At 35.2% G+C, this 9239-nt stretch overlaps 1 long non-coding RNA gene across 1 annotated transcript in view; it reads left to right on the top strand.

Annotated features, from left to right (window-relative positions):
* LOC132029614 (uncharacterized) overlaps window positions 1–8642 on the top strand; it is a 29785-nt gene extending 21143 nt beyond the window's left edge. Inside the window, exon 2 of the long non-coding RNA XR_009407879.1 lies at window positions 8521–8642. This is a non-coding gene — a long non-coding RNA (uncharacterized LOC132029614). The remainder of the gene's footprint in view (window positions 1–8520) is intronic.
* The last annotated feature ends 597 nt before the right edge of the window (window positions 8643–9239 follow it).

Here is a 9239-nt window from a genome sequence, read left to right on the forward strand (position 1 = left end):
GAAATAGAAGTCCCTATGAAAAGCAAGCAAGTGTTTGGCGACGATGATATTACTATCTCCATCCTATGCTATTTCGTATGTCGTCTATTATGCTTTACACGATGTTGACTGCGTTTACATACTCAGTACATTCTTCGATCACGTCCTTTTGTTTGTGGACGCCGCGTCATGACCGCAGTGTGGCCGCGGGAGATGTGCTTGATCCATAACTTTATTATTCGTGACTATATAGCGAGCTCCATTTCATTCGTGAGTTGCTGTGCCTTTTGATATTTATTCTTTTGTGTATATATTTAATGGCACGGCGGGGTCCTATCCCGCCTATATGATATGACATACTCCCCTTAGAAGCTTGTAGGACATATGTATATGTTATATGTGTTTACCTTGTCGTTACCATATTTTGATATTTTGTTAGCCTCGTCTCGCTTACGTACATCTATACGGGCATTATATTACTATGCTATATATGTATTGTCGCCTAATGGAAATAGTATGATTGATGGATAGGAAGCAGCTGATTTAGCTATGTGGCTCACCTAGATGTGAATGTATGTACGTTAAGAGGGTGTCCGGCGGGTTAACACCGGTACCCGTCATGTGTCTCCCGGTATGGTCAGGACAAATTTTTGAGGTGTTTTCAAAATTGCGAAAACTGAAAATCCGTAATGATTACAACTTTGCAAGGACTTATGCGTCAAACGGTTTGAGTTTTCTTATAACATTTAGGAGAAATTATACCTCTCAAGATGTCAATAATTCTAAATTTATGATAAATTAATGCTTAAGTCTTACAAAGATTTTCAAATGTATCGATGCACAAATATTTTCCTCGCTTGCTCCGCATAAATGCTTTCAAACGCATATGTCCGCACAAATGCCGTAAAATCATAAAATGCTTTACACCATGAGTCATGTTGGTTTGAAAAACCTCATTTTCATCAATCATTGGGTTTTAAAGAAAAACCTTATTATGCCGGCTTAGAAAGCCTCATTTTCATAAATCATTCGACTTAAATAGCCTTATCTTCATATCCGGTTTGAGGCCTCATTTTCATTAATCATCGCCAAAGGCATCGTTCTCATGAATCATCGGCCTAGAACCTCATTTGCATTAGCCTTAGCTATCATTTTATTAAATCATTCGACTCACATGGCCGCATTCTCATAAGTTAACACTTGAGATGTGTCATTTCCATGTGTTTATTTTTACATCGTATTTACCTTAAATATTTATTTATTAACTTTTTAGCTAGCTCAAGTTTCGCGAGAGCTTTAGCGCAACGTGGAACTATTTCTTCGGCGATGCTTCAGGCAATTTGTTGGGAAGGATAATCGACTTTCGACAAGGTCAAGGGTCTACCTCGAACGCCCGTCTCTACCCCCCCAAATATTCCTCTACATCCATAATCCGATCATCGAGTTCACACGTATTCATATGTTACGGAAATTCTCAAGTTCGATATATTTCCTCAATCATAATACCCAGTGTCATTATAATTCGACACTGGAACAATATTTTTCAAAGATTCGCACCAATCGTGACTCGTTATTCGCAGGTGTCGTAGCTATCCCAGAACTACACACGGCCTGATTCTCGTGCAACCCGGGATATGTAGGCAACTCGGAGACCGGAGTTCGGCCACAATTCTCTCAAATTTTCTTTACCCTTATAGTCTCCCAAATCCTTTTAGTCAAGATAAAATAGGCTACTAAGTCAACGTCTTTGCCCGAAAATTCTTTCATCATTACCGGCCAAAGAGGGACAAGTTGTTGACACCCAATTTTGTCCCACCTTTCTTCCAAAATATTTATTTTCGCTTCTAAAATTTTTGACAATTTAAGAAGAGTTATTTATATTTTATTGCAATTATTAGCTTTCCATTAATATCGTCGTTTCATTGTCCAACTATAATCGTTGGCTATTATCATTATTATTATTATTATTATTATTATTATTATTATTATTATTATTATTATTATTATATTGCCATCACTTAATATCATGTTTGCCATGATCACTTTTAGCATCTTACGCACCACATTTATTTTGTATATTTAGACGATAGTATTTACTTACTTTTAAACTTTATAAATATTATCTACAATATTACGATATCATATAATTTTATTTTTATTTGAGTATAATGAATATATTTTTATATTAAGTAATATTTTAGCACGCGTAAATATATAATTACCTAAGAAGTGTCTTTCATTTAAATTTAGAGGCCAAAGAAATCAGCTAGACCAACCCAAGTCAGCTAAAGCAGCCCAAGTCAACTAATTGGAGCCCAAAACTGAAGCCCAGCAGATCCATTCCAAATAAAACCTATACTAAAAAATTTACCTTCTTACCACCTATGCCCAAACGTCCATCAATGCCCAGCAGAACCTTTTTGTCTTCTACTCATCTTTGGCTAATGATTCAACCTTCATCAGCCATGGCAGAATTTTGTTCTTCCATTTTCGGGTAAGAACTGCCACCTATAACATCCCCTTATACCTCGTCTCTAATGAGGTCAACACAAAAGGCCAAAACACCTCTGAAATTTCTGAGAAAAATCAACCCTAGGAGATTCAATTTTGATTTCAAATAGCAAATTCGTATAAAATCCCGCCCAAAATTTTGAATCCGAAAAAAACCCTATTTTGTATCTATAAATACTAGCATTTGGAGTTCATTTGGACCAAGGTTCTGGCCGCCACTCTTGCTCTCAAAAACTCTTGTTTTCTTCTCTTTTCTTACCTCCTAAAAGTTCAACTGCTTGTTGCCATCTTTTTTTTTTATATATAAAAAATACTCAAGTTCGAGGTCGGATGCGTCTGGGATCTAAGACCCCGCACCCCGTTCATCGCACCATTAAAAGGTAATTTTTCCTTCGTTTCAGCTTTATTTTCCTTTTTGTTAAGTTTTGTGTGCATTCTGAATTCTAGTATAGGTTAGCTTAGTTTTGAAACGCTGTGTTAGAATTATATGAGTAATCTTCCTTCCTCATCTTAATCTTATTTTCATTAGTTATTCCAGTGTTTTATCGATTCTGTAATAGGATTAGTTTAGTTTAAATTTTGTAAGTTAAGTTACTGATTAATGGTTTACTCCCTAGTATAATCATGTTTCTTTAGTTCAGTGACCTCTTCCTTTATATATATATTCTTGTTGAGTGTTCTTAGTGATTAGTTAAAAATAGGTGTGGCTGTCTGTTGCCTTTAACTAGTGATGGATTTGAATCTGGTTAACTTCACCAGCTGTTAACATATTATTCTCTAGTAATTTTGTCACTAGTTTGGTTATTAGTTATTTCTTCCTCTTTAAAGTTGCTTGTTTCCTTTGGCTTGTGTGAGGTTTGATTGATTAATAACTACAATCCGATAATTATTGAATCATCTGAAGAAAAAAGTCTTGCCCAAATATTTTAAGGGGTCCAAAACTTTAGCAAAATGACTTTTAACTTCAGCCTCCTCTAAATGATTTTTGAACATTTCCTTGTTATACATGAGAAATATATTAAAAGAAATTTGCCTCTTTTCTTTTACTACTCTAAATCAGTAGGGCTATTAGCATCATTTGAATTACTAGGTTTGCTAGAAGTGCATTTCAAAAACAGTAAGGATCTTTAACTTCACTTCTTTTAAAAGTGTTTATAGAAAATGGTTTTTCCCCTCTTTTGTGATTCAATCTACATTGTTAAGCATGTCTTGATAAGGTTGAGAAGCAAAGACTAATAGCATTTACCTAGGGCTACATTACTTTAGTATACTGTTGCATGTTGAGTATAAGGTCCTGAAGAGTTAAGTTTGGTGCCTTGATTTACTAGCTCCCTGCCCATCACTACTTAATACTCAGTCTTAGATTTATTGAAGAAATTAGGTAAGGTATTAGTTTGTTGAGTTGAAAGACTGGAGGCTCTAGGACTCCACCCCCAAAATGCTTGAACCAAGACTACCTTTCCAAAAAAATGATTTGTTTTTATTTATTCATTATAACTCCCCCCCCCCCCCCTTTAGATCTTAGTCATGTCCTGTAACAAGTAGTGTCCTCCCTCTGTTAAAACAAAAAAATTATTTTTGGTATTTCAGAGATTTTGAACCGATCTATGCTCAAGATTGTCATGATTCTCTCTAAGTCGGTTCATCTTCCGATCTTAATCGATGTTTAAATGTCATTTAATTCAAAGGTTGTTAAATGGCTGAATCATGGACTTGAAGTAATGTGTGTTCTAAGTTTGAGTTTTCTTTTGTTTAGTCTTAATAGTATTTATCAAATATCTTGGAAAGTTACTTGCCCTATGTGTGGTTGATTTTTTCAGAATGTTAGTCCCTTATGAGATTTTATTTAGTGATGTTCATGACCCTAACTCTTTACTATGTTTCATCCACCATAAGTCTATGAATCTCCATGAATCTATGTCCTTAGAACAACATGATTTTTTTAAAACCAGTCAAGTGTAGATCCCTCGTTCCTCTCTCCTACAAGTGTAAAATTTCTTTTTACTCAGTGTCAGTTCAATTGCATAGCATGCTAAATAGTTAAATGATGTGTGTTCTCCTCATTTCTTTTATCTCTTGTTCGTATGGTGTCTTGAATGTAATCTCCGTGTTTGTCTAAATGAAGATGGTATATTGATAAATCCAATGATTTTTTTTTGACTAATATACTGTGAAAATTGCTTATGTATATTATATGTTTAAGTACACGAAACCTGGAAAGAACGTGTCAAAATCTCATATGCTAAATGAAAACATTATGGAACTGTTATATCCCGTACTTTATACATTCGGGTAATTCGAGAAGGTCGTGGCAAGTTAAGGACAAGATTATTTTCAAAGAGTTATTTTAATGCACGAGTGGTTATGAATATTATTTATGAACATTGGTGGTATGGAAATATTGAGAAAGGTTAAGGGTAAAAAGAGAATTTTGCAAAATGGCCAATGAAAATAATGTGGAAGGCTAGGGGCAAAATGGTAATAATGAGGAAAGTCGAGGGGCAAAATGAGAATTTTACAAAAGGAGTTCATGAAGGTTCCAAAAAGGGCATATTGGCCATGTGATGGAAATATATGGACCAAAGTGTGCATGGTAAGACAATGAGTCATCTTTTATTTTGTAAGAAAAAGAGAAGAAAACTCTAGGAAAGGAAAGAAGGGAGGTATGTGGCCATTTCATATTTAAAGGGGGGCCAATCATAAATTAGAAGAAAACATATGGACTAAAGTTTGCCCAAGAAGACACTTAGTCATCTTTGATGAATTTTGAGAAATTTCAAGAAAAAAGAAGAAAATTCTAGAAAGGGATGAAGGGGGACATGTGACCATACTTGAGGGACTTAAGCATAAATATGTAGAAGTGGTGGGAGATATATATATGTGAGAGAAGTCATCATTTTAATTCAAGAAATAAGAAAGAAAAAAAAAAAAGAGAGAGGAAACAAGCATGACCATTCGGCCAAGGTAGGAGAAAAACCACCCTTTGAAATCTTGACCCAAAAATTATTTTCTTCATGTATTCCTACAAATTTGAAGGCCCTCTTCAACATGGTATAGTTATTGATGCAAGAACCTCTCTCTTTGATGCAAGTTGACAACTTTAGTTAAGTGAGGAAGTTGAAGGAAAAGGTAAGAATTCATCCCCTTTTTATATATTATGAAGGTTTTGTTTATGTTGTGGAATGTAGAAATGAGTAGAATTCATGAAAATATGGAAGATTGCATGATGAATGTATATATATGCATGTGGCCGAATGGGGTATGAATGTGAGATAATTGGATTGAATTCATGTAGTAGTTTGATTGTTGTGGTGTTGTGAATTCTTTGATGAAAAATGCATGGAAACCATAAAATTAGTGTGTTAGGTGTATGTGGCCGTGTGTATCAAGTTGGTGGGGGAAGATGAATTAAATTTTATTTAATGTGTTAATTGTGATTGTTGTTAATGAAGTTGGAAGATAAAAATGTGTTGTGAATGCTTATGCCGGAAGTTGGAAGTTTTGGGTGAATTATGGTTTCGGTGGAATTTTTGCATATTTGGTAGAATGATATGAAATGCTTTCGGATTGTATTTGAATGACCTTGAATTAGTAAATAAATATGAAAACATTGATATTGGTTTGAAAGGGTGAAGTTGGAATAGAAGTTGATATGTTATGTAGAAAAGAAAACAATTTATGTTAGAATGTGTTTCACATCGATCGTTGATGTTATTGGTATTGTTGTTGGTTTGTTGTGGATATTTGGAGCCGAGTTAAATCTCGGGGATGTTATATGTATAGGGGAAGTGCCGGAAATTTCGGTAGACAAATGTTACCTTAAGATTCCACTTCTAAATGCTCTAATTAAGATTTGGTAAATGTGACCAATTTGTAGATTTTGGCGGATTTGGAACTTGAATTTGGAGTCGCATGAAGCAGAAAAGGTATGTAAGGCCTTCACCTTCCTTCTTTGGCATGTCTTAGATGTATTAGGTTTAGATATGGGCCTCGGGGACGATCCTATTCCTAGAAATCTAAGATTGAATTTGACCCTTTTTCATTCAATAAAATTGAATTAAATGTTCTATGAATAGTTGGAAAAATTGTATAAACATTTAGAACTTGCACAAATAGGACCCGACTACCTTAAAACTCTTACAAGTGATGTCATAAAATGTAACGTACGTAAATTGTGTACGCCGCCTCATCGTACCCGGTGGGCCCATTGTTCCCGGATTTTCTTTATTGTTCCGTTTATCAAACGATAAGTGTTGTAACCATTCTAATGAGAGTAATTCTATGATAACAATGGTAACGATGATGTTAAGGAAAAGAATATGTCTATGATGAGTATGACAAGAATGATTCCATGACTAAGAGTTTCAAGTTAAGGATTCAATATGAGTATGAAAGTATCAAACTAGATCTTGATCTTTAATTCTACTCCTTGGTTATGACCCTATTTTCTAAGGAATTCAAAGCACATGAACCGACGTTTATGATGTCCATGATTTCATTCCCTATTTTCTTTTAATGTTATTCTTCGTTGACAGTCTCGCCTCATAATACTAGTTCCTTCAAGGTGAGACATGATGACTATGATTATTCCATAATGCAATCGGAGGTTACCGACCTTACGTCACTCCGATAGAGTTGTAGCTTTCACTTGGGCTCTCATGCATGCTTTATAATTAAGTATGTTTTTTATAACACCGTGCCTACATGGCCGGGCAGTATCACACCGCGCCGTCCAATGGGCGGCCGGGCAGACACACCACTATAGTGGGCAGATTATACCCCGGACGCGGGAGGCCTGGACGCGGGCTTATACACCGTTCCTATATGGACGGGCAGTTTACACACCGATCCTATGTGGTCGGGCAGTTTACTTACAGATATTTATATGTTTTTTTTTTAAAGAAAGCTAGCATGCATGGTATCCGCCCTAAGGGGCACTCAGATGTACAGATTACTTCTTTACTCCATGATATGCTCAGATAGCGTTACACCGTACCTATATGGACGGGCAGCATTACACCGTACCTATATGGTCGGGCAGTTTACTTGTAAATACCCATATGTCGTTTCGAAAGGTAAAGTTGGCTTACAGGATATCTACCTAAAGAGGCAAACAGAGCTACAGGTTATTTTCTTACTCTATATTGTGCTTTAAGCTTTATATCATGATCTTATGTTGTTACTCTTGCCTTACATACTCAGTATATTATTCGTACTGACCCCTTTCCTTCGGGGGTCGCGTCTCATGCCGCGCAGGTACACCCAGATGAGTGAAGCTATTATAGAAGATGTTCCAGCGAAGTTGGCGAGCTCCATTTGATTCTGGAGTGTTGCCGAGTCAGAGCTTGCATGCTAGGAGTTCTGGATTGATGTTAGAGACTTTGCAGACAGAGTCGTGGGTATAGAGTGTCAGCTTTGTAGACGGCTTCGCCGGTCGATATGTTATTATGTTTCATGTCACGGCCCCATATGATGACAGATTTTACTTATGAAAAAAAAATTGAGAGCGTAATATATATTTTATTCTTAATTGATTCAAGAGTTTATATATGTAATAAGAGTCGCGCGGGGTTCGCTTCGCCCGTATATGGGGTCGGGTGCCCATCACACCCTAGTACGGTCGGGGTGTGACAGGAACTTTGTCAAAATATATGTTCAGTTTGATAGTTTTCATACTTTAAATTATACGGCTGACTTGTATGAAGAATTTGTTTAATTTCCCGTGTTTTTTTATTTTGTATCCTGCATTTTAATTTTTTTTCTCCTCGTCTTTGTTTACATGTGCACCCTGGGAGAAAATGGAGTCTTAATTCGGGACTCTTGCAAACTTGGAGTCTTAACCCAAGACTCTCCTATTACCGAGCATGGAGTCTATTCCGTATTCTCTTTTAAATGCATCAAATTTGTCAAGAGGAATGAGCAAAATTGCTCGGGACTTATTTTGGCTATCTTTTCTATTACCACAATTCTTCCATTTTCATTTTTTATTTTATTGCATTTTTTTAATATATTTGTTAAACACAATCGCAGGTTTGTTTATGCTTGGTGTATCCCTGTTTTGGGATTTTAGGATAAACTTAGTTAGTGTAGGTTTTATTCTATCGTTTAGACTATCCCAATCATTTATTATTAATAAAGTAATATTTTCATCACTTAAAGAGTGGTAATATTTATATAGGAGCTGAAGATGAATCTGAAAACAATTCTTCGAAGGCAACCACTGAAATATATTAGTGCACTGTTTGGACTGGTATTTTATTTATTTTATTTTTATTATTATTATTATTATTATTATTTTTCAAATCTTATTTTATTTTCTCGCTAAAACCGTGGCTTTGGAACAACTAGATTAAAATTCCGTTTTCAGTTTTGGCATATTTTGAGATAAAAAGAATACCGTTTTATAAACCTTGCTCATGTTTTGAATTGACTGCTACTTGTTTCGAATCATTCAAATTCAATAATATTTCAATATGTGAAAGTGCCAGGGATTTGTAAAGATTTCTTTATATTTTATTTTGACTTCAAAACTATAAAGTTGATTACCATTATTTATGTTTTAATACTATAAGCTTGCTAGTTGCAAGTTATTTTTCTCAAATGGTTATAAAGTATCTGCAATGCTATATTTGTATTTTGAGATCATTTTTTTTTAACCTAAGTTTGGCCGGTTAACCGTAGTTAACGGATCTTAAAGGGTGCTTAATCCCTTCCATTTAGGATAACTAAGAACCCTTACCTAGAATCGT

This window comes from Lycium ferocissimum, chromosome 9 (genome assembly GCF_029784015.1).
Source record: "Lycium ferocissimum isolate CSIRO_LF1 chromosome 9, AGI_CSIRO_Lferr_CH_V1, whole genome shotgun sequence".
NCBI classification, from domain to species: Eukaryota; Viridiplantae; Streptophyta; class Magnoliopsida; order Solanales; family Solanaceae; genus Lycium; species Lycium ferocissimum.